Source organism: Tympanuchus pallidicinctus, unplaced genomic scaffold (genome assembly GCF_026119805.1).
Source record: "Tympanuchus pallidicinctus isolate F22 unplaced genomic scaffold, pur_lepc_1.0 scaffold20, whole genome shotgun sequence".
In the NCBI taxonomy this organism is placed as follows: Eukaryota; Metazoa; Chordata; class Aves; order Galliformes; family Phasianidae; genus Tympanuchus; species Tympanuchus pallidicinctus.
The window spans coordinates 9,245,830-9,270,597 of record NW_026294722.1 but is presented as its reverse complement, the minus strand read 5'-3'; the positions used below and the strand labels follow the sequence as shown (position 1 = coordinate 9,270,597).

Below are 24,768 nucleotides of genomic sequence, written 5' to 3'. Positions count from 1 at the left end.
AACTCCTGTGCCCTCCACTGTCACAGCAAGGTCTGGCATTTCCAGGTGCCCAGAATTCCAGTACTTTGTGCTGATGAGTCCCCTGTCCTAGCTCAGCCTGGGGAGCTGCACTCATCCTCTCACTGGAGCTCTTAGCAAGAACCCAGTGTCTGGTAATACAGGGCTCTGGAGTCCATTCTGTTCTTGTCCTGGCCCTGGGACCCCAGCTTCCTACCTGGCACCATCTGGAGAACCAACTCAGAGCAGCCAGTCTCTGCTACGGGTTTCCATTTCAGCTTTTTCCTTTATGCATCTAACTTTCCTGTGGAGTGGCTAGAGCTTGTTTCAGGCTTCTATTTTGTCCAAAGGCACAAGCCTGAGCAAACAAAGTTATTGCTCTTCTCTTCTGACTTGGAATACAGCTTGGAGGTGTTTGCATATAGGGATGAAAACTTGCTTTAATCAATTGAAGTAAGAGCCTTTGAAAATGATGCATATAACTGCAATACAGCAAACTGTGGTACTGTGCTGCTGGAGTGCTCTGAGCAGTGCCAGAAGCGTCCATCCAGCACTGTGTGCATTCTGTAATAGGCAACTTCTATGTTGTGCAGTGTGACTATCTACATGATTTCCTTATCTGCTACACGTAAATTACCAATGCTTTGTTCTAATTAGCTGTGTGCTTAGTTTGAATCAAAGCACTGTGCTTTGAAATGTATCATTTTGTTTTAAGCGTGACCTGAAAACTCATGTTCTGGGTACTGATAGTGCTTGAGGACATGGCTTGCTCATCTCCCCTCCTCTTTCTCTAACTCTTTGGCCTCCTCATCTCACATAAGGAAGTCCTCATCTCAGTGGAAGCTGCAGTGAACTACAGCACAGCTCACAGTGCTGGTCTGTGGTGAAGAGCAGAGCTGGAAATGAAGCCTGGGGAAGCATGGAAACAGGCTGGCTCATGAAGCAGGGACATGCAGGCTGGGCTCCCCACGATGCTCTCTGCCCCATGGGGACACAGGGCAGACCCACGGCTATGACGAGACATGCAGAGCTCTTCAGACACACCATGGGCCTCGTGGAGATCCTACCCCAGCACAGAGACAGCTGCAGTGACAGGAGCTATTGCATTTCAGATCGAGCTGAAAAACGTGCACCTGCTTGTAGCACTCACATCTCCAATGGTCTGGGAGTGCTCAGGCCCTGTTGCTTAGCCATTCTTCCTTGGATGTGTCTGAGCACACTGAAGCAGGCAGCCTGATCGCCCGGGGCTGGCGGTGCTGCCTCTAATGAGGGCATCAGGGACACGACCTCCCTGTTGCTGCTGCTAATGTACAAAGCGGATGGGAGCAAACCTGATTTGCATCAGCTGAACTGAAGTGACGTGAGAGCGAAGCAAAGTCATGTGTCCTCATTAGGAAGCTCAACAGATAGGGATGAAAGTCATAAGGGACAGCAAACTCTGCAGGGCTTGTTTAGTTAACGTGGTTAGCGCCAGCTCCTCTATCTCTGCTCATGTCTTTCTCTCCCATTACAAGAATGCTTTTCTGCTTTATGCCTTTTCGTTATTTAATACATCAGAAGGAAGTCTACACTGATTTACTCCATCTAACCCTCTTTGACTGCTACTCCTGGGCACTGCATATGTGCTGTGAGTGACTACTGCTCTGCCTAATGGCCAAAGAGAACAGCTAACAGCTGAGGGCAAGAGGCAGGATAGGTCTTACACCAAAGCAAAATAAAGGCTGAATTTGAGTCTGCACTAGAGCTCGCATACAGGCAATACCATTTTTATTTACTTTTTCCACCCAGGGCGTAGCTTGCCTGGTGAATCTCCACCTCCCCAGAAGTCAGAGGAGGAAGATGATGTTTGCGAAAGCAAGGCAGGTACAGTACAGGTATGGCAAAAAGTTCTGTCTTGCATCCAAATAAAATTATTTCTTTCTTTTACTAAAATGTAAGTTATGATTCTAACTGCTTCTGAATAAGCTCCCACTTGGTCACTTGGAGTTAATTGAGGAATCCCAAGGGGAGGTTTCTGGATGCTGGTGGTCCCCAGCAGGGCTGCAGAGTTACACATCTTGCAGGTTGGAAACCTATGGAGGTGCAGAGGGCTGCGAAGGTGCTCAGTTCTGTGCAATTCTTTGCTCATGGTGCTTGTTGAGCACTGCAGCGTTGTATCTGAGGGCTGTCTGCATGTGCATGTTCCTGGCCCATTATAGACAAGCCTCAGAGATGACCCTTCAAAAAGGAGGATTTGTTCACAGGCATTGGTTTACACATGCAAGCAGGACACAAATGCAGCAGGGTTGCATTTTTATGTACAGAACTGAGGGTCAGACTGGGATAAATTGTTCTGAAAACTCAAGAACACGAGGAAATGGAAACAACAAATGGAAAAGTAGAATGTGGGCCAGTTATTGTGAATTGAGCTGATCTGAAGTGGTGAGATGAAGGATGGCTTCGGTTATTACCTCTGGGATCTCTGCACACACTAAGAATGAAGAAGGGTTGTCCAGGCAAGGATAGAGATGTGACAGCAGTCTTCTCATCATGTTAAGAAACACTATAAAGATAATGAAAGGGCACAGGACATTATCTAGCATCCCAAATTACAAGTTTGGTACGATTTCTGGGTTTTATCCCATGCAGAAGCCCTTTCTGCCACTTAGTATGGATGCTAGCTGAGCTGGTAAGACCAAAGGTAGGTAGGGACTGGCTGCCTGAACTGCAGTTCTGCTCTGGCACTACCCAAAGATACAAGTTGGCCAAGCAAGGGTTGTGGAAGTGAGAAAGGAAAGTTCAGCTGAGGAGCCATAGAGGAGGGGGAAGGGTCCAGTGTGCAAGAGGGAGCTACCGCTACCAGTGATGATCCCAAGATGTATAGGGTACGAGAAAGAGTGCTAAAACGGATCAGATTCATGGGGCAGTGAAAAGGGATGAAGCATCATTTGTCCTCTGCTCAGACAGCACCAAATAATGACACATGTGACAGTTCAGGGCCAGGCCACTCCACACACACAGCTTAGATCTGCACCAGCTTTTGTGTGGGTGTGTGCATAACGTGCATGCAGATCAGCTGCAATGTGTGTATGGTTGCTAACGCGTGTGTGCAAACCATATGGCATGTGAGAGCAAGTCAGCACATAGTTTGTCAAGAGGACAGTCAGAGAAAGCAGTTCTCCCCTCCCAGTGTGAACAATTTGTGCCCTCCCTTATGCCAGAGGAGAGAGATTCAGAAGGAGCTAAGAGTAAAGCAGCAGGTCCATTGGGAAACGAGTGCCTGTCAGACTTGGAGATTAAATGAAAGCATGACAAATCTGGATCATTCCTGCCAAAACCAACTTTGATTACTTTATAATTCAACATGTGTTACCAGCTCCTATTATTAGAAAGCCAAACTTCCTCCACTGTGGGAAGAGGCTGAGATGGAGCTTTCTAGTCTTGTATAAGTTAATTACCGTACACATGTTAAAAGCTGCATCTGTCTTAGTCAATCTAGTTGATTATTCCAGCACTTTATTTTTAGTTATCAAGGTGAAGGATGACACTAATGTAAGTGGAGAGCTTCCTGCAGATCTTGCTCAACTAAGTGCTCTCCAAAATCAGTTGCATGAAATCTGGTGGGACCTGCAACCTCTGCAGCCTCTGATGGACTACAGGAAAAGTTTGTGTGATGTGCTTTGACTACAGGGCTGCAATGGAGAGAGTGAGATCTGGCTATTAAAATTGGCTGTGAAAACACTGAGGTTGTTGATTCTTTGTGAAAATCCATTGGCAAAAACTTGTGATCATAGAGTTACTGAGTTGTCTTCCTGAGTTTGTGTTTATAAGAGTTTACCTGCTAGCAGTGTGTCTTCAGCAGGGCTATTCATAGAATCATAGAATCACAGAATGGCCTGGGTTGCAAAGGAGCACAGTGCTCATCCAGTTCCAATCCCCTGCTGTGTGCAGGTCACCAACCAGCAGCCCAGGCTGCCCAGAGCCACATCCAGCCTGGCCTTGAATGCCTGCAGGGATGGGGCATCCACAGCCTCCTGGGCAACCTGTTCCAGTGCCTCACCACCCTCTGGGTGAAAAACTTCCTCCTAATATCCAACCTAAGCCTCCCCTGTCTCAGTTTAAAACCATTCCCCTTTGTCCTATCACTATCCACCCTTGTGAACAGTCGTATTGTGAGTGCCAGCTGTGGTTTCACGTGACAAGTGTGTGTTTGTGGCACCTCATACAGTGAATCAGGTATCTCTTCAGCAGATGAAAGGGAGATCTGAAGGGGTTGACTGCAAAGTGACGTGTAGCAGTGTGGTAGGGTGATGAAGTCTAATAACAGATCAGATTCCTCTGAGTTGTGTGCAAGGACCCATTGCAGGTTTGTCATTCTATGGTTCTTATATTTTGATGTATATATACATACATATATATGTTTGTTTATGTTCTCCTGTCACTAGTGGAAAGATGCACCTAAAAAAAGATAGTTGGGTTTTATACATTCACCACTTCTTCAGACAAGGAAAACAAAGGCTGGGGTACAGTCACCACGGGCTCCTTATTTCTCTAAGCCCCTGTGCAAACTCTGAAGCAAAAGCAGTGCCATGCTCCACAGTTCTGGCACATGCTGGGATGCACTGAGCTTTTGCTCTCCTCCTTTGAGCTGTGAACATGATGTGGACTTACTGTCGTACCTGTTATGGGACATGCAGTTTACTAACAGTACCACAGGAGAACATAGTCTTCATGTTATTCTGTGGGGATGAGAAATGTGAACATACAAGTCTGGCACTAAGATCAGTTCCTTGAGTGCATCTGTCCTAACTGGAGGTCAACTCTTGAGACACATAGAGGAGCCAGCAGCTCAATTTCCAATCTAAAAGCAGACAAATTAGACTAAAAGAGAGGTTTGGGAAGAGAATTAGTGTCCCTTGGGGCACTATCACTACACAACATGGTTGCTTTGTTCCCTTTCACCCCTCTATTTACAGTCTGCCTGGAGCCCGTGCAGCGGGTGCCTCTGGGATGGCTTCCACAGGAGCAGAGCAATCTCTGTGGGCAGCAGAGCTGTCATGTCCGACTCCCACCGGCTGAGGGAACATGTTCATTACAAAACAATTAATGTGGTGTGATAGAGAGAACTATCAATCAGCAGAAGATGAGCTTCAAAAGGTCACAGCTGCTGTATTTACTCCCAGGAGGTCTGTGAAGCCACTGTGGTATGAGTGATGGAGAACACCATGTCCCGCTTGCTGGCTCTGGCAGCCCACATAGGGCTCTGTTCACTTCACCTCACCCAGCCCTGCCCACCCTTCCAGCCTTTGGGAAGTGTTGTTCTTCCCGTGCCCCTTAGCTCTGCCATTCCACATTGCAGGCTTCCACTGCTGCTGTATCCTTGCAGTTCACCAGCCATCCTGGGAGCTGGGCATGCAGCTGCTGTTGGCACAGCGGGGAATTAGACTTGACTTTACTGTTCCTGCTAGCCAGGAGGAGTGACTGACGTGGTGAAAATGCTTCTGCTCAGCGTGAGTCTTTGTAGTGCTGCAGCCTGGGGATCAAGTGTTCAAATGCACACCCCAGGGGAGCCTACTCCCATTTGAGCCAGAGCATCGGCAGTGAATCCTCACCTGCAGTGGGATGCCGGCCCGCCTCCTCTGCCCCCCACGCAGCAGAGCAGTGCCAGGTGAAAGCAGATGAAAGATCACTCCTCATTTGGTAACAAATAACTTCCAAGCCCATCCAAGACTTTCAACTTAGCCGCACTCTTCGCTCCTTTCATGTCTTCTTTGTTTGGTGGGTGTGCTAATGCAAGCTCCAAATAAGCACCTGTACCCCTAAGACTCGAACAAATAGGGAAAGGATAATAATATCTAAGGATTTACAGGAAAGGTTAAAAAGGAGCCAGGCTATAGAGACTGCTGAATAGAGGTTTGCTTGAGTGATGTTACAAAGGCAAAAGACAGAAAAATCCTTGGAAAATGCCTCTGAGCAGTGATTGCTTTCTCAGAAAGCTTTGCAATTAGGCATGAAACGATTCCTCACAAGCTTGTAAGATGCACTAAAGATGCTATTGTGAAATAAGGAAGGAAGATGGAATAACTTGTGATCCACTCCCTGCACTATCTCTCTCATCTCTGTAAATCCTTCCTCAGAAGGCGGTGTAAGCAGTTGGCCCCAGCTCCCTGCTGCCCTGTGCAGTACGTGCTGTCCTGCCTACACTGGGCAGGAAAGGCAAAATGAGCACTGTGTTCATAGCATCATCCTAAGGAGAAGCCAGAGCCCTGACAGCACTGACTCCTCAAGATCTGTCTGAGACTTCAGGACACATCAGAGCTGCTTCCCTTGCACAGCAAGGTTGTCTCATTGCTTGTAGAATGCAGGAAGCATACAAGTTTAAGCAGTGGTCAATGTTTCCTTGCTTCTGTGGAGCTTTGGCATAGACTGACCATTGCTAAAGTCAGAAATGCCAACACTGTTACTTAAATCCATTCCAAATCTGATTGCTATCTTCTACTCAGCTATAGCTTTTTTTTTTTTCAAGCAGATGCTACATACAACTGTGCCTTTCTGAGAGCTGAAAAGTTAAGGATTTGGTAGCTGCAATACCCATGGCATTGTCAGTGCTGAACTTGGGTATTTAATAAAGCAGGTTTTTTCTCTCTCCCTCTCCATGCAGCCCACTGCTCCTGCCAGCCAGAAGACACAAGCTGGTCCAGAGCAGCTCCTCCAGCCCCACATGCCCATGAGATACAAGTGGCAGTGGTGCAGGAGCTGCTTCTCTATGGGTTGTCCTGGGAGTTGGGACATGTAGCAAGGCACAGCCGATGCACAGTCATGATGAGCAGGGCTGCATTCAGCCCCCTTAGCCTGGCTCTGCTCCCTGCCAGTGCTGGTGTGTGTGGGGCAGGGGTGGCCTCCCTCCCCAGGATGGTGGAAGGCTGCTTGATGGCCAGGCACATCGTTTCCCTCTGGATGCCATCAGACTGAGACTTTGCTCTTTGTGGCTAGAACATTCCTGTGCTGGGGGACCTATTTACTGGTGGAGAAGGAACTGCCACTGGCGTGTGCTTCATAATTCTTCTCACTGTTCTCATGTCTGGACAGCTTTTAAAGCCCACACGGTCAAGCCAGAACTCTGAATAGCCTGATTTGTTGACAAAGAGAATGAGTGATATAATTGCACAATACAGCTGTAAACTGAATTATTGAACCTACTGAAGCACCATAAAACCGATGAACTAGAAATTAATATTGTCTCCAAATCCCAGGCAGTGAATCAGGCCGGCCACAGTCCTGCTTGCTATACAAAGTGAAGGGCAGTGCTGGTAGTGCCATGGAGCCCAGGCTCTGCTCTGAGATCACTCTTATGACTGCTGCTGTTTCTGAAATCTCCAACCCATTACAACCTTTCTTCCTCCAAGTACCAAGGTGCTCTTGGGCTGTCATTATCCTTTACTTGGTTTGTCTCATCATGAGGATGATCAGCTTCCCACCCCTTGCTAGAGGTGCCTGCAGTGGAAGGCTTTGCTGAGTGTGGAGATCGCCAGCACTAACAGTGAGTGTCAGCAGACGCAGCACAGCTCCTGCAGTTGTGCTGTTAGAGACAGCTCACTGTGCAGCTCCTGCCTTAACAAGGGAGATGAAAGCAAGCAGGGCCCTTGGATTCCTTTCACAGTTTAGCCCTCTTCCTTCACTGTGGCTCTGCCTTTCTTGAAGTCTGCGGTAGGTAACTGAGCCACTTCCACAAGATCTATCTTCTCATCACAAAGCCACCATCTCTGGTGACAAGGAGCTACTATCTCCATTCTGTCCATCCCCCTGACTGGGCTGGGGAACCTCCAAATGACAGAGTCTCAATCCTGAACAGAGCGTTCTGCTATTGCTGCAGCCACTAGGTGCTGGTGTGAATGCCCAAGCCAAGAGATGAGCCAGGGCATAAGAGCCATCCATCAGCCCTTCTTCTGCTAGGCAATACCCCCAGAAGCACCTGCTGCATATTTGGGGAAGAATTCAGTGTTCCCTCCCTCTGCACTGCAGTCATTCACATCTCTACCAAGAGCTGTGCTGAGCAATGGCATTTCCAAGAGAATCCCTTTTGAAGTGGTACAGAACATGGAGTCCTTGCGTGGGGTCTTCACACTCACAAACAAACTCACAAAGGTCGGGATGTTACTAGAGGAAAACTAAAGTTTCTTTCTGAGGCTTGCTGCTAAGGAGAATTGTTTGGTACCAAAGGAAATGTGTAGGTTTCCTGCTCTGACATTTGCTTTCATATCTCAGTTGAACTGTGGGCATTGTCAAGCATTTCTTTTGTAAGTGCATGGATTAATTAGCTGTAGGATGCGATACATGTCCTGAGAAAAACATTTTGTGCTTTCTGATGCTGCCTTTAATGTACAGCCTTTGGCAGGAGGTTTTCAGGAACGTTCTGGTGACTCATGCTCAGGGTTGAGCCTGCAGCCCCATTTACCTACATGGGAAATCAAACCATCCTGCTAGTGTGTGAGTGGTGTTTGGTGAATCAGTTTCTTTGAAAGGAAATCTCATCCTTCTAGAAGATGTTTAGTCTTTAGGGCAGGCCTTAGTAATCCATACAAGGCGCAGCCTTCTTTAAGGACAGCAGTGATTCTCCCCCATCCCACTGAGGAAAGGGTGGGCAGAGGTGGCCTTCATGTGTTTGCAGGGCATCAGGGAGGATGAAGGAGCTGCCAGGACAGATCACAGCCCCAACCTCAGGAGGGACATAGGAGATGGCAAATGAAAGGAAGGTGTTTTTAGTTTGCTTTTGGTTCTCACTGCTCGAGCCTGTTAGCAATAGGCGACAAATTACATGAATCCCCTGTGCTGAGTCTGCTTCACCCGTGACAGTAATTGGGGAGCGATCTCCCTGTCCTTATCTCAACCCATGAGGTTTTCTCATTGTTTTTCTCCCTGCTTTGTTGAGGAATAGCAGTGAGAGAGCAGTGTGGAGGTACTGAGCTGCCTGTCAGTGTGAAGCCATGTCAGCCATGGCACCCTGTGATTCCAGCATCACAGCATCACCAGGGAGGGATGGATTCAGCATGAGTGGCTCTGGGAGGCTTGGCAGTAGGTTAGATCACCATTCAAAGGGTGATATCTGTAAAAAAATAATGAAAAGCTCAAGTCAGAAGCAAAGAACAGAATGCATTGGGATACCCCGAAGTCTCAGAATTTGTGGATCCTTCCACGCTCGAGCACTCGACGTGAATTAAAGGTTTCAATACAGCTCCTGGTGGAAAAAGTGCTCGCATCACCACTGGCACTAATTGGCTCCCTTGTTAGCAGCCTCAGAACTCAGGCAAGGAGCAAAGTGCCATCCTTCCCAAATCTCTGCAAGGCCCAGCAGCTGCGGGATGGCTGGAGGCAGAGAAGTGTGTCCTGGCATCCTAACCCTTCTGAGGATCCTATTGTTAGACTTCACTTTCCAGGCCCGCCAATTTAACATGAAGCTCTCTTAAAATTTTTTTGTTTGTGATGGAAATGTCACCCTGACGGATTAATTGAGCTGTAACGTATGCAAAGTAATGTGAAAAAAGAATGTGGTTGCGTTTGCTGGTGTTAATGCTGCAAATAGGTGCTGCTGCCTGCAGTGATGGCTGTCTTGAATGCTAAAGGATCGCAGTCCTGGGTGAGCGAAATGAGGCAATTTAATGGGGAAAAACATCATTCTCAGCTCACCTACAGGTGAAGGAAGGAGAAACATCTGGGAAGTGGTTCTGTGGTGAGCGCTGTGGTTCATCTATCAATATTAATAATAACACATAAAACTGTGACTTGCATATTATCTCCCAATGAACAGAAGACAGAGACTGAGTTCCATGTAATTTAATTTCAATTAGTGCATCTGAGCTTTTTAAAGAATGGACCATATATTCTTCTACAGTTACTCACAGACTATTAAACACAATGCAGAAAAATTATTATGTAAATGAGAATTATCTTATTGGCTTTAGTATCTTTCTCTCTCTTCCTTCCCCAGGTAATTGGGTAGGTAGATGTTGGGAAAAAACAGATGATGGGAAACGTGAATAATGAAATCTCTGCAGTGCTCTTCCCTTCAATGCAGAAGCCCAAAATATATGTGTGTGTCAGTTTAATTTAATTTGCCGTTAATTAGCTTAAATAGTATTCTTACCTTCCTTTGCTTTTGCAGTGTTTCTGTCCAGGCTCTCATTAGGCAGTGTGATGAAGCAGGAGCTTGTTCCACATATGTAAGTGCCTATTTACATTACAAAGCTATTCCTAGCACTGCTTGTAGAGGAAATTGAAGCCTTGTCCACAGATGCAGCTGATGGGAGAAGGGAAGCAGCACCTTGTTTTCACATGCTTAAACCCCAGAACATTAATTCCCAGTACTACCAAGACCAGAATTTAAAATAGAAAGTACAGAAGCATCCAGCAAATAAGCAGCCATGTGGCTTTCTCCAAAGCAAAGCGGACTCTTCATTCCTCCTGCCATTGGAGGTGAGGTTCATCAGGTCCCATCCCTGCAGGTCACTGCCTCTGTGCTCACAACTCATGGCCAGCTCAGCAGCAATGGCTGAGAAGAGCTGTTGATGTTTTGATGTTGGTATCCACCATGGTTTCGTAAAGATTAAGTTGTATCTCCACATGGGGTGATCAGGGTTATTCATTTATGCTACTGAGAACACTTGCCTCACCTGGTCTGCCTGCAGCCCCAGGAATGTGCCTGTGTTGCTCCAAACCCCATCTCTGCAGCAAAAACATCTTCCAACACAGGGCACTGGGAGAGCTAGCACGACGACCTGCCTGGCCTGACCACCTTATCCTGCCTCTCCTACTATTCATGTGCTCTGTGGGGTCCTGGTCACAGTGTAGGCTGCTGGAGCCTCCTGCCCTCTATCTGGCTTCTGCCTGTTTTTTGGCTCTACTCTTCCAGCTTATGCTGTTTCCAAGCAGCCCAGAAGACCGTTGCAGCAGATGTCTATACAGTCAATTTAGCACAGGTTTGATCCTCCTCCTGGGACCAGAGCATCAAGCCTTGCAGCTTATGCTAAACTCTTGCCTTGGCTGGAGCTCTGCAGGGGAGAAAACCCAAGCTTTGATTGCAGGAGCTGCACTGACAAGCTGTAGGCAGGGTTTAAAGCACTCCAGACCTCTTGGCTTCTGCTTCCTCTCCTAGTGTCAATGCTTCCAGCCATCACACAGCAGTAGAGAGACTGTCTGGTTCCCCATCTCACCCTGGGTCTGCTTGGACCACCAGAGGTATGACTGCAAATCTTCAAAGAGAGAGCAGCACACCATGCTGTCCTGCAGCACTTGTTGCTGGGTATCTACACTCAGGGTGGAGAGGATCTCTTGCAATAGCTGTGTCTGACATAGTACAAAGCAGCTATGATGTTTGAAGAAGCAAAACCTCATGTTTGCTTAGCAAAGTGTTGTCCCAGTCCATTAAGAGGCTTGGCCTTGCTATGCACTACCACCATGGATGGCTTTGTAGGGCAGATGGAGATTGAGGTCTCCCCAGTCTCCCCTAACAGCTCAGTTGTGAGGATAACCTGCGAAGAGTCCATTTGTTCAGGCTGCCCTGTGATCTGATTTCACACTCCATGTTTAGCAGAGCAGCTCTTTCCCCTTGAGCTGCGTTATGTGCTTTGCAGTTACCTCTCTAAAACGACTTAGTTATACACTTGGTACATGTTATTTTGAATTCTCTTGAAGATCAAGGACACTACAAAGCCAGCAAGATAAAATTAGCATCTGAGATGTAGCCCTTGCCTGGTATAAGAAATGCAGATCAGCCTCACTTGCAGTGAAGGCTGGAAGGTGAATTTCATTTATGTCTTCTTTTCAGTAGACCTAGTTCTGCCATCCCTATTTGTTTTGAGTGTCACCACAGCCCATAAGCTGTCCCAGCAGCTTCTGCAAGGCTGCTTCCAAAGAGAGGTATCAGGCAGCAGCACGGCTGTGGAGCTGGACCCTCAAATTGATGAGAAATCACTTTGTTTTAATCAGTTCTTATCTATTTGTGGTGCAATCAGTGGATGTTTCCAGGAGTCAAATGGGAGCAGTAAGGCTCAGGTCCATTTCTCTCAGAAGTCAGTGCTGTGTCCAGACTGAGACTGTAAAAGGCTGTTGGACGTGAGAGCACATGCAGAGCACAGCCTCAGATGTGAGCCTGAGAAGTGCTGTGAGATGGGAGCTATTGGGAGCCATTGGTGCACATTGTGAGACATGCAGGAGGCATCTGGCTGCGGTGGGTAAGTGCTCCCTGTGGGAGGAAGCAGAGGGTGCTGAAGCACATTAGAGATGAGCCTGGCAGTCTCTTGGAGAAGCAAGACCCGTATTTTCAAAGTGAGATTAGGTCACCGTGTGGGTCATCCCTTCTAGTGCACCTCTTCCTATCTATCTGCATTCACTTGTGAAATGCCCCGCTGTCTGTTTTCAAACAAGCTGAAAATGGGCAGTCCTTACAGTGTGACTTTGGTCCCACCAAAGCTCAGGGGTGCAGTATTACCTTCTCAATCCAGACCAGGGGGCAGCTGCAGGTTTACCCACATACAGAGACTGAGTTGAACCCTTTGGGCTCTGCAGTCTTCCAGCAGGTCAGGCGTCAAAGCATTAACCCCAGCAGCCAAGGCTGTGTTTGAATCTGGTACTTCCTAATCTTTTAACCACAGAGGGTCAATCGAGTTGACAGAGTCAAAGGGGCAGGGAGGTGGACAGACTGGAAGAAGAGCAGCAAAGCTCCTGGGAGGCATGGATGGGTTTTTGGAGGGGACAGTCAGGATTAAGAGACCTACTTGCAAAGCTGTTAAATGCTTGACTGGTCATCCAAGAAGTTAAAAACCCTCATATTCCCCCTGAAGGAGGCACATTTTCTGTCTCTGAGCAGACATTTTGGAACAATTCCACATTTTTCCATGGTATTTGAGATTATTTACTGAGTAAGCCCTAAGTCGAGTCATCCACTAGCATAAATGGGTGTCAGTCCCTTGATCTTCATTGATTCCTATCCATTTATGCCAACAAAGGATTATTCTTCCAAGAAGGTGGCTATGAATATCCGAGCTTTAAAGGCAAAGTTGTTTTAATTGGACTCATAGGTAATGTGTTTCATATTTCCCAAGAGAATACTCGGTAGGATGCATTCAAATCCACTTGCAGAAAGTTACTGACACACTTAAAAGTAGGTGTTTCTGGGAACATTGCTGTCATTTCTGCTAGTGTATCTACAGCAAGCCAGCAAGAAGCAATGCAAAGGCAGTCCATCTAGAACCACTGGCACTGTCATCCATGCAATAACAACCAGGAGGGTCTCAGTAACATCATATGCAACCGCTTTCTGTGTTAATGAAGGTAATACTGTGCATTGAACTACAGATGGATGCATGTCACAAACTTCATACCTGATCCAGGCTTCAGGCTTGGGCTTTCAGATCCAGGATTTTTTTTGTTTCCCCCATTATAGAAATAAGAGTGCCAGGAAACTTTAATCTGGGGCCAACTTCTGCTGGCAAGTTGGATTGAGGCTGGTGCCTTGCTACTTTTCAGAATACACCAGAACACTTTGCCCTTGTTCAGAAATACCCAGACCATAATGCAGAGGAGGTGTTCCATTTGTGAAACAGTCCTGCACTGCTGCTGCTCATAGGGCACTGAAATAATGAAATGAGGACCCAAAGGAGAGAACAGCATAAGCTGCCACCATGAGAGCTTGCTGTCCCAGCATGACAGGGACTGTAAAAACTGATGAAGTGATGATATTATAAGGATTTCTGCTGCTACATTCAAGTATTTCTTTCCTAGGGAAAAGGATAAAGTCCTCACAGACTGTGGATGCCTGGGGTTCCCCACACGGTGGTAAGTACCTGGCAGATTTGCTGCCTTACCGCTGGGGCTAAAATATCCAAATAAAAGACAGCCAGGAGACAGGCAAGGCTTGGGGTTTTTAGTTGTGAAATGCATAGAGAAATAAGCAGCCATCAGTTCTCACAAGTTTGCTTGCTCGCCTTCTCTCCCTCCGCTGATATCTGTTGGATTACCAAAAATAGTTTAATCCTATTGTTTATTCTTGGTACTCGGGCTCCATCAAAGCCACGCAGTGTTGTGCTAAGCACTGAAATGCATGAGAGGGCCTGTCCCCAGAAGGTCAGTAAACACAGGAGATAGGAGAAATAAAAAAGGCAGTTTCAGCAGCATAAGGAAACAGGGAAATGACCGTGATTAAAAAGAAAGACTGTGAAGAGAGGGATTGTATTTCACCTCTCCAGCATCTGTGTCCAACAACAACAAAACGTTTTAGTTGATCCCCAAGTAGCCATCATTTGAAGCCTCACACTTTTCTTTCTGCTCCTCTTCTACATTTCATTATGTTTTCAGATGAAAGTAGCCCTCCAGTAAATTACTGCACTGTGTTTTTTCCTCTGCTGCCAACAGATTGTTTCCCTGCTCATCCTCAGCCCCTCGGCACGCAGCGGCAGCAATCTGCCTTTCATGAGGAGGGATGGGAGAGCACTGCATCCTCACAACAGCTTCTCCTCCAATGCTGGGATTGATGGCAATCACAGTGAGTTCCCTTACCTGTCCTAACACAACATGCATCCGTGTGTGGGTACACCCACACATTGCTTTTCACTGCCTGCTTTCAAGCTGATGTGGAAGCTGTAGGGAGAAGATGAATGTTATTTGCCAGTGAGGTCTACTAATTACAGGACATGATTTTTAGAAAAAAGAAAAAAAGTTGTTTTCACTTGCAGGCTTTGCAATCTGTTTTGAATTAGGAGACACTCAGGATTAGAAAGTGTTTTCTCATTAGAACAAATGTCATAGATTTAAAATCCTCTTCATTTAAATTCCTCCTGACGTTCTTTGGCTCGAACAAGAGAGCTCTTAATGTCCATTTTAATTAAAGCATTTCAGTGGGATTCCAGCTGGGCAGCAATGGCAGTGGGTCTCTCACAAGTGGATGTGGCCCAGCTGAGAAGGGGAACTCCAGGGTGGGAACTTCAGCAGAAGCCATCTCTTTTTGTTTTGTTGTTGAGGAGAAGGACTGAGGGAAATGCAAATTAAGGTCTGCTTAGAAAAGTGATCCCACACTTAAGAAGAGCACAAATACAGCATGGGATGCAAGGCACTGCCTGCAGATGCTGGGTTCTGCAAAGGGCTGCTGTATGCTTCCCTGAGCCACCCTGCTTTTCTGCCCTTGCTGCCCTACCCGTGTGCAAAGTGCCAGCAGTTAGCAGGTTTGCCGGCTGCAGGCTTTAGCATCCCACCTCTGCTGTCAGGTTTCTCCTCTTTTTCACCCTCTGCCCCCCAAATTTCTCATTTCCACTCAGTTCCTACGAGAGCAATACATAAAGCACTGGAAAATGGAGCATCGTCTCAGCAATTTAACATTGGTTTCCTATAATATGGAGGAGGAAGAAGAAAGCATACAGATGGGGAATTGGGTTGTTCGGTGCCTCAGTACTCTTCTTTCCCAACCCAGATAGCACTGATGCCCTCCTTTTCTAGGACCAGGGAGGGACACTGAAGAGGGAAGAAGCCCATCCCCATCTACTTCTGTGATCTCAGGTGCAGTAAGGACTGGAGATGGACCAGAAAGCCATGAGCCAGCAAGCAACCTGAGTGTTGTACGACCAGCATGTCTCCATGAGCAGTATGTGCATTGAAAGAGAGGCAAACTGCATGGTCATTGTCTCATCAGTGGAAATCATACAGCTCCAGTAAAGTCAGAAACTTTGCCTGGGTTCACACCAGCACAGTGTCATGGATTGCTCTCTCATTCATTGAGCGATGACTAAATCCAGAGACAGTTAATGAAAGACTATTAAGATAAGATTTAGTCTTCACTGTTCTTATGCTTCCGTGCCCTGCCATTTGTCAGGCACTCAAAACAAGCACATGAAACGTCAGCCCAGGAACACTGCTGATCCCTGTCCTGGTGACAGATCTATTGGTCCCCCCCAATGGAGAAGAGCTACCCGTGCAGCCATGCTTGCCACACGCTACCAGCACTTCTGCTCCCTCCCTCAGCTCTGCCATTGAAACCCATCGCCTTCACATTACAGCTCATAAAAATTTACTGCTATTAGAGCTGGGCAGTTTTCTAGACCAAAAAAGCACAGTGGCCTACAACGAGTTAAGCTTTCTGAAAAGAAACGTTCTCAGCTCAGTTGTTTAACCTCCCAAATCTAGGCAAAGAGGTTCATTTTGAATGGCATTTCACAGTGACATTCTTTATGTGCTCCTCACTCCCCACCACGCTCATTGTTTTTTGCTCTCTTTAGAGAGAATCCTGTTTCTGCTCTCACGTTCACAGCTTATGAGTTGCTGAGTATGTTGGTGAGGAGGAGAGAGTGTTTAAGAGTATCTTTGGCGATGCTAAGAAAACACATGAAAATAAGTGCAGGTTTTGTTTTCAGACCATCTTCAGCTGCAGCCCTCCCCCATGAGGATGGCTGTGTGCATACAGCAGGGCCACGCCACAAACAGCTGCTTTTTGAGGTGCTGCTCTCTGAGTGTTTCTCTGTTAACACGGAGTTGGATGAGCCCCTGTTCCACCCCTCTCCAACCCATTTCCAACATCCTTTTATTGCTTTTAGATGGGATGGAAAAAGAGATCTGGCAGCACTAAGTTCCAAGGTCAGTGTTGTTCACCTGCCTCTGTCATCCCACTGAGCTCACAAATTGGTGTTAACACCTCCTGCAAAAAAATAGAAAGGAAAAAAAAAAAGACATATGGAAAGAGAACTTTGCTCACACTTGGAAGCAAAGCCATTGCTAGGGCAGACTCTGTGAAGCATGACTCCAGCAGGACTGCAAACAGCAGGCAAAACCCAAAGCCTGTGCAGTCCAGCTGTGGTTCTCAGCCCCTGCCAGCAGCCGAGCAAGAAGGAATGGGCAACATCTTCTCTTTAAACAACACAGAGCGCACATATATTTTTTTGTTTGTCTTTTATTAGGAATCCACTTTTGCAGCAAGTTAATTTATTCGTGCTCTTTAAATAGCTGCTCAGAGCAGAGCTTCCTGGTGTGGAAAGCACAAATTACTGAGGACCCTCTGAGACTGCACCCCAGCCCAGCAATTCTCTGCTGTGGGATTCATAAAATCTATTATTGTTGCTGCAGATCAGCCACGGTGTGACTTCGGAGAAAATTCTTTCTGTGTTGACACTGTTGCTTGTTATTCTTTCTGTACTGGCAGAACAAAATGAAAAATTTATTAAAAACTGAAGAAAAAAAAAAGGAAAAAAAAGAAAAACTGAAGAAAAAAAAAAAGAGAGAGAGAAAGAAAAAAAGAAAACCACTGTCCTTTCTCTAGCTCCCTGCACAAAAATCAAGTGTAGGAGACTGAATAGGGCTATGGGGAGAGTGTGGTGAGAGAATTAATTGTCTGAAGGGCTCATAGCCATGCACTCAGCATCCAGGACAAGCAATCCATGTGGATAAAAAGAAGTGCTCACCTCCTTTCTAGGACACAGCTTGCTTTCTTCAGGGGGTTTCAGCAGGCAGTGACCACTTAGCAGAGCTCCAGCAGCCATGCAGCCCCAAGCAAACCCCCAGCTCTGCAGCTCACATTTCCCTAACCACCCATTCTTGCCCATGCTGGGGGCAGATGTGGATGAGGAGCATTATCTGCTCTTCTACATCAAGATCCCACCCTACACCATGGGTGCCATTCCCCTTGGGGCTGGTGATGACTGTGATGTGGCACAGCATCCTGGCATCCAAGTTGGAATATCAAGGGCTGGATGGGGGTCTTTGTAAAACAGTGATACAGCAGATGGGTGGCTGGGCTCCAATGGGCACAGGGTGGGCTGCACCACAGTCCCTTGCAACTTGAATTCTCCTGGGGCTCTGGGGATCCTCAGTCTTCTTCCCAACCCTGCTGTGGGTTTGCTGTGCAAGGCTGTAGTTTTTTCTTCTCATGCTGGGTCTTGACTTCCACGATAACCTCTGCAATACTTTCCCACTCCGTGAGGGTGACAGACCTCAGAACTCACACCTAAACATTTTTAAGAGCTAAAAAACAACACAGCAAAACATTTAGAAGGCTCTCTGCTCAGGAATGTCACAGAGGAAGTGTAATTCTTTTTGTGATCAAGAGGCTCAGCTTCAAAAGCATCCAAACTGCAGCTCTCTGTGGGACACCTTTTTGCAGGGTTATTAATAAGGAATAATTGTTTTAAGTGCAGAAAAGTGTGTGTACTCTCCATTCCCTTCCAAAACCCCTGCATCGTTTGTCCTTAATGAATAATGAAAGATGCTTTTGTATTGCTTCCCACCCATCATCTTTAAAGTAATTGTTAAGCTGTAATAAATAAGACCTTAAAGAAAGTCAGGTAGAGCTGGTTTAGAAGGAAGTTTAATTCTGGACTAATATGAACAGCACCTGCCTCTGTAGGAGTGCGGGGATGTTACAGGGCTTTTGATGGTGGTGGCTTTTGCTCAAAAAGCTGAATTATTGCTAAGTGATTCTGAAATGCTGTTGCATAGCTGCACAGAGGTTTGTAGATGCACTTCCACCTCCCAGGGGGGGAAGCTGGCAGCCGCTATGCCCAGGACACGCACTGCTGCACTATCTCTTCCCCATGAGAGGCGATCTGTCCTGGGAAGGGAAGCCCCAGCAGGAGGCTGTTTGCTGTGGAAAAGCCAACACGTGCTGCTGGGAAGCTGGTGCAGTCGTGTCTTTCCCTTCCGTGGCGGTCCGTTCTGCAGGGGAAGAGCTGAAGCTTGGATGGGTTTGATTTGGGCTCCTTGCTACGGGAAGGACACCGAGATGCTGGAGTGCGCAGAGAAGGATAAGAGAAGGCAAAGGGACAAGGAAAAGAGCGATGGGGAGCAGCTGAAGGAGCGGGGCTGCTCAGCCTACCGCTGCCTGACAGAGGCTGCTGTGAGGTGGGGTCTCAGGGGAGATGGCCTCGAGCTGCACCGGGGTGGGTGTGGATACGAAAGAGCTCCTTCCAGGAGGGATTGGGGTGGATGAGGTGGTGGAGTCGCCAGGCCTGGAGGTGTAGAACTTCAGTGAGTCCGTGATTCTGTGAAACTCTTTTGGCAAGAAAACACCTGATCGCTGAGATCAATCTGTGAGCACGCGAAGCAGACGAGCAGAGCATAGCCGGTGAGGAGGAGGGGACGGGAAACACCCGAGCACCGCCGGAACCGCTGTCGGACTCCTCGGGCTCATCCCTGGGCGGCGGGCGGAGCCGGGCTGCGCTGCGAGCACAGGGAGCAGCGATCCTCGCCGAGCACCGGGGCGGCAGCGCAGGCAGCGCAGGCAGCCTCTACCGCGCCGCGCAGCCGTGGTTCGACCGGCGGGAGGTGAGGGAGCGGCGGGGCGGGGCGGGCTCTGCTCCTCCTCCTCCTCTTCTTCCTCCTCCTTCGGCGCGGGCAGTGCTGCTGCGCGTCCTACCGGGCGTCCCGCTGGAAACGGGGGTTTTGCTGCACGTGAGTTCGCTTTTTTTTTCTCTTTTCTTTTTTCTCTCTCTTTTTTTTTTTTTTTTTTCTCCAGTCTTCCATCGGTTATTATTTTACTGATTCTTTCTTTTTTTCTTCATCTTGTGAGTTTTTTCCCCGGTGTTAATTGGGGGAAAAGAAGCGCGGCGGTGCCGGCATCGGCAGGAGGACCAACTTCGCGCTCTCGGTGCGCGGGCGCTGAGTTGTGGCTGCGCGGTTCCGGGCGGGTCGGCGTGGGGAGCAGCGCGGATGAGCGTCTGTATGTATCTGCCCGTTGTGGTTCTGGGTTGTTTCCGTCCGTAGCGTTCCTCGGGCAGCCGCTCCGCCTTCTGGTGGCCCTACCCCGACTCTAGCGAAAAGCGAAGTCGCAGCGTCCGCGTGCTTTTTGAAGGGAGAAAAGGAAAATGTCTCTCCCCTCCCGCAGCGCCCTGAGTCGGGCTGGGAGGGAGCGGCCCCCGAGCGGAGCTGCGGCCCCGGGCCGTGCGCTGCGGTGCTGCGGGACCCCCGCGCCGGCTGCGCTGCGAGTGCGGACCCCGCCGCCTCCCTCCCTGCCCGCAGTACCGCTCCCACCCGCGCTTTGCCCACTCTGTCCTTCTGCACTTCGTTCCGATTTGGGCTCCTTGCTGTTCTCTTTTTTGTTTGTTTTGTTTTGTTTTTTGTTTTGGTCTTTTTCTGCTGTTCTCTAAGGCGAGGGGTTGGGAGGGGAGTAAGAGTATTTCTAAGCAAAACGGACGGGGATGCCGTGGATGTGTAACGCGGAGGGGCTGCCTTTATCCGGTTATCCCAGAGTGAGGAGCCCATGGCATGGCAGACCCTCGGGCTGTCCCACAGCATCTGTTGTGACGGCATCTCGTGGAGTTCCCTGCTCTGGGTTTGGCTTAGCTGAGCTTTGCTGGGTGCAGGTGGTAAGAGGGGTGGCAGGAGGGAGCACTCACTGCTGGTGGGGCAGTGCTGCCGTGTGGGGAACAGCTCGGCAAAGGAAGGTGAGTATCCAAAGCATCGCTTTCTTTAGAAGAGGCAGATGTGTGGCAGTGAGGGCGGGCAGAAGGTTTTATTTCGGAGTTGTAAAGAGAAGAGTGAAGCTCTTGGAGAAGAGCAGCTACCTGGAATAAGCGATGGGAATGGATCTTTCTGAAGGATCAGAACCTGATGTGTTTTCAGTTCTGAGAGCTGCCAGCTGCCTGCATCTCAAATGCTTTAACGAAGGGAGCGGAACTTCTGGTGTGTGTTCCTGTCTGATGGCTGCATGAGGAGCTCTCAGACCTAGAAGCAAACCTGCGTCTGCTCGAGGAGAATGTCTGGAAATAAAACATCTGACATCCTGCAGGTGCTTGGGGTTACACAGGACTATGTGTGTTAACTGCATGCATTGGGAAGGGCTGTGTTTACCTTGAAGTGAATTGTGGCTTTTCTTTTCTTATCCCCTTCACACTTTGCTGTTCTGTGTGGTACGGGGTTTGTGGTTTTTGGAGAGCGTGAAGGCATTTCTTCCACAGTGACTGCAATGAGGAAGCCTTGTAGGGATAGAAGCATCATGAGCCCAGCTTTGGGCTCAAGTTATGATTCCTGTACTTCCACTTGTTCAGTCACAGCTTGAGGTCTGTGCTGGAAAGACTGAAAACACCAGAAAAGCATGCTGGAAGAAAGTGCACTGAGCAGGGGTAACTTGAGAATAACTGACACCAGGGGTTGGTGAGGCATTCACACACCTGCAGAGGGGGAGGAAGCATCAGATCAATACCAAGTTGGCTTTTTATAACTGCAGAGCTTTAATTGTATCACTTAAAAAGCACACGTTTAGGATGATTTTTCATACCTGTGCCTGCAGCCGAGGCTGAATCTGTGGAGTTCACGCTGATGTGGGTAATCTGAATCAAGCTGAACAGCGAAGAGCCTCTTAGGAGAATCTGAAACCCAGTAGGCATTTTTCAGACCTGAGTTATGTCACTTTTTTTAGAGGTGCCTCAGGCGATTGCATTTTAAGAAGACAAAGCTTTTGTTTTCCAGCTGGCCTAGAAAAATAGCAAGGATGAATCCAAAGCAAAGGCTTTCAGAAGTTGTCATTTGCGATTAAGTTGATTCTGCTGTTGTGCACAGGGATGTTGCTGCCTTCCTTGCAGTTGTGTGAACTGTGTCTATTTTTATTTTATCCACCAGTCCTAGCCTACCTGTTTCTGTTTGAATCAAGTAAGTCACGTTAGAGCTTCTCACTAACATGAGTGTGTATTTAATTAGCAGGGCAGGTGTTTGCTAGCTGCATCTCTGTTACAAAATTAATTGTGTGTACTTTACGAGGGGCAGAAGAGAGGTGACACCAGGGCAGGGATTGACAGCTGCATACAGCGTCCAATTCTGCATCTAAAATACTGCACTTCTGAAGGCACAGGCTTGTAACAATGAGCAAAGACTGCTTTCTTTTGCACATCCAAGGGAATCCACAGTTTGCATGGAAACAAGAAATATGCATGCTAATAGCCAATCTAAAGCTCTTCTTGTGGCTTCTGGTGTTCCCTGCAGCTGAGAACGATGGCAGTTAGCATCCGGTGGCTGCCAGCCTACAGCAGAAAGTGCATCTGTGGAGCTGCAGCCTGAGCTGGGGATGTGGAGGACACCACTGGGATGCTTCAGCACAGACAGCAAGAAGTGTGTTCCTGCATTCTGCAGTTTTGTAAGCTCCTGCTGAGGTCTTCAGTTTGAGGAATGCTGGTGATGACATCTTTTTCTTAAAATGAGAACAGTTTCCCTCTCAGGAAAACCTCACAGTCTTGTAACAGCATCGGCCCTATTAACGTGGTCCAGAGCTGTATGGAAGAGGAGGAGGCATCTCGGGAGCTCTGCCCTCCTACTTGTGCTGCGTGCCTGCCTCTGCTCTGGATGTCCATGGGAAGGCTATAAGGGCAGCATGAGTCATAGCTTTGGCTCCTGTGTAGCTCTGACACAACCAGTGCTGCCACGCTCCCTACTGAGGTCACTACCTTCCCATAGGGGAAGGCATGGGAGCTGACACTCCAAATACAGGAGTGCAGCTTCTGCTGCTTCCCTGAGAAGGCTTGGGTCCTGCTCCTGTGGCACCAAATAGCATTTTCTTAAGCCAGTACTCTTTTCAATATGTTGAAACAGAATGCTGGCTTGCAGTAAGCTATATGTGAGGTGAGGCTTGGTCCTTGGCTTTACAGGGAAGGGAAGGTTGCCCCACTGATTTCAGGGGCCATGTGCAGAGGCCAGGCACTGGTTCCAGTAGCATTTCTGCTCCTCCAACAGTCTATTTCTTAACATAACCTTTTGTAGTCTCAACCAGTTGCCTTGCAGTTGTCTTTTTTTTATTTTTATATTATTATTTCTGAAGAGTCTGTTTTTAAAACAGAAAGCACAGTGTTAGTTGTTTTTTCATAGAAGAGGGCTACATAGAAGAGGTAAGCAGCAGAGATGCCCATGGGCTTTGTCAGCATGAATTCAGCCATTCCATGGTGTGGCATGGTTTGGAGCAGTAGGGGCTGGAAAGTGGCAGAGCATTATCTGATGCCTTTACAAGCAGCTCATGTTCAGGCAAATGCAGCCACGGTAGGAATGAACGTGAATTCATCTTGTGGTTGCCGCTGCATGCTGCAGAGGGACGGGCAGGTGGGATGCAGTGGTTGAGACAGCTGAGCACATCCCCTGCTGTGCTGAGATGGAGCAGTTGTGTCCTGCTGGGTCCACTGTCCCTGGGGGGAGGATGTCGTCCTATGCGGGGATCTGTGCCTTTCTGTGGATGTACTGAAACCCAGAAATGTGGGTGGCTTCTATGTGAATGATGGCTCGCTCTGGAAGCTGGGAGCAGGTGGATGCTGCGATTTATGAGCAGGTTCCTGAGCTCAGGACTGGAGCGGTAAAGGGCACCAGGCAGGGGGTGTATGGCTGCTGCACTCCTCACGTGGCTTCTGCTGCCTTTCTCAGGCAGTTTTAATCTCCTCTTTCTTCCTGCATTTAGCAAAGTCTTCTGGGAAGCCGTTTGGGGAGGACTTGTGAGAAAAGTGTTCCTTCAGGATGTGGGATGCACTGGTTTTGCTGGCTGCCCTATGTAAGGGGAGGGCCTTGGCTTGGAGGGGGGTCAGTGTGAGCCCCACATGTGGGTGAAGGTGAGGGGCAGGTGCTGCTGCTGGCTCCATGTGGGGACTGTGTGCTCAACTGGGGCAATGTGCTGCAGGAGATACAGCATGGCAGGGCTGCTTTCTGGAGTTTGTAATGGCTGTAAGCACCACAGAAATCCTCTTGAGCCTCTCCAGCCACTTAGGCTTTGTTCTTTTCGCTCTCGTTACTGAATTTACTCTGAATCATGCTTATTCATTTCAGTGAAGCAGTAGAACTTTGCCTTGTGCTTATGCTCCCCAGTAGCTGCCCACGTCCTGGTGTTTCCCTGCAGGCACAGGAGCCATTTCTGCAGATTGCAGTGCAGGAGTGGAACCAGTTTGGAAACTTCAGTGTCTATAGAACTACTGGGAAAGTTCTGATGCAGGTACTCTCACAGCCCAGGTGCATTGCTTCCTTCCAGCAGCTATGTGGGGCACAGGGGATGGTGAAGAAGCTGCTGGAGGTGAACTGCTACAGGATTCCATGAGAAGCCCACACCAGTGAACAGCTTTGATAGCATATGGGGAGCAACTGCTGCTACAGATGAGCATCAGAAGTGGGCATGGCTCTTCTTTCCTGGTAATGAGGGGCAGTACTTAACTGCAAATGGGCTCCCAGCTGCTCTGCTACAGTGCATGTAGTATTTTCAGGGAGGTGCTGGTAATAAGCCGTGGCTTGGGAATGCTTCCTATGAGCAGAATCACACCTGGTGGCAGGAGAGGAACAGGAAGGGCTTAGGAGGTTTTAATTAACGTTGTTCTGTGGAAGAAATTAAATTGGGTCTCTTGCCCCGCTCGCATGCCTAGCAGGAAGGGCTCAGCGCCCCTGTGCTGGGCTGTTGGCTGCCTTCAGTTGGCATTAGGGGAAAAAAGCAATTGCTGTCAGCTCCTACCCAGCTCCTGGGACCTGTCTGCTTGTTTATTTTGGGCAGATTATTTTCAAATCACTTTGAAGATGGGCTCGAACACTGATCATGAGGGATAGTCCTTCATCTGCGTTCTGTCAGCAAACGTTGCACAAAGTGTATTGTAAATTACCTGCCTTCCCCAAACGAAGGGGTGGGCACTGCCAGAGAATGGAGCGCCCCATCTGGGTGTCCGCTTCCAGAGCAACCTAAGAGCTGCTGGCCTGTCTTCCCTCAGCTCTGAGGGGGCTATAGGGGGATGCATGGGGATGTGCACAGGTGAGGCAGGCTCTGCTCTGCACCCGCTGCTTTTATTATCATTTCAGTTTGTAGGTGTCACACCACCAACC

The 24,768-nt window shown here is 48.3% G+C and overlaps 1 protein-coding gene across 3 annotated transcripts in view; it reads left to right on the top strand.

Moving 5' to 3' along the window:
• The first annotated feature begins 19,297 nt into the window (after positions 1–19,297).
• The window catches only part of RALY (RALY heterogeneous nuclear ribonucleoprotein), a 106,555-nt gene continuing 101,084 nt past the window's right edge, over positions 19,298–24,768 (top strand). The window contains exon 1 of one of the 3 annotated variants that reach the window (XM_052684156.1): positions 19,298–19,395. The gene's annotated coding sequence lies outside the window, so the exon portion shown is untranslated. Of the gene's footprint in view, positions 19,396–19,523; positions 19,664–24,768 lie in introns of those variants that run through there. The other 2 variants (XM_052684157.1, XM_052684158.1) reach the window with 2 other exon arrangements.